Source organism: Bison bison, unplaced genomic scaffold (genome assembly GCF_000754665.1).
Source record: "Bison bison bison isolate TAMUID 2011002044 unplaced genomic scaffold, Bison_UMD1.0 scf7180017863034, whole genome shotgun sequence".
Lineage (NCBI taxonomy): Eukaryota > Metazoa > Chordata > Mammalia > Artiodactyla > Bovidae > Bison > Bison bison.
The window spans coordinates 10,775-11,110 of NW_011493606.1; positions in this window are offsets into that span (position 1 = coordinate 10,775).

Sequence of the window (336 nt, forward strand, 5' to 3'; positions counted from 1 at the left end):
TTTATATGAAGAACATAGTGTCTTTGTGGTTTTAAAGACAACTGTGACTTAAAATTCTTTCACCTGAAAAATAAAGGGTAGATTGGAAAGGAAGAGTAAAACCTCTCAATTTACAGATGACTTAGATTTGTTTATAGAAAATTCTAAGGAAGCAACTATAAATTTTAGAAATAATAGGAATTTTATTAAGCTCGTAGACTACAAGATAAACAAAATAGATTGTATTATCAGTTAAAATACTAAAAACCAAATAAAGAAAGCAATTCTACTTAATATAAAAAGAAATACTTGGGAATAAATTTTGCAATGATGTGAAAGAATACTATATTAAAGACT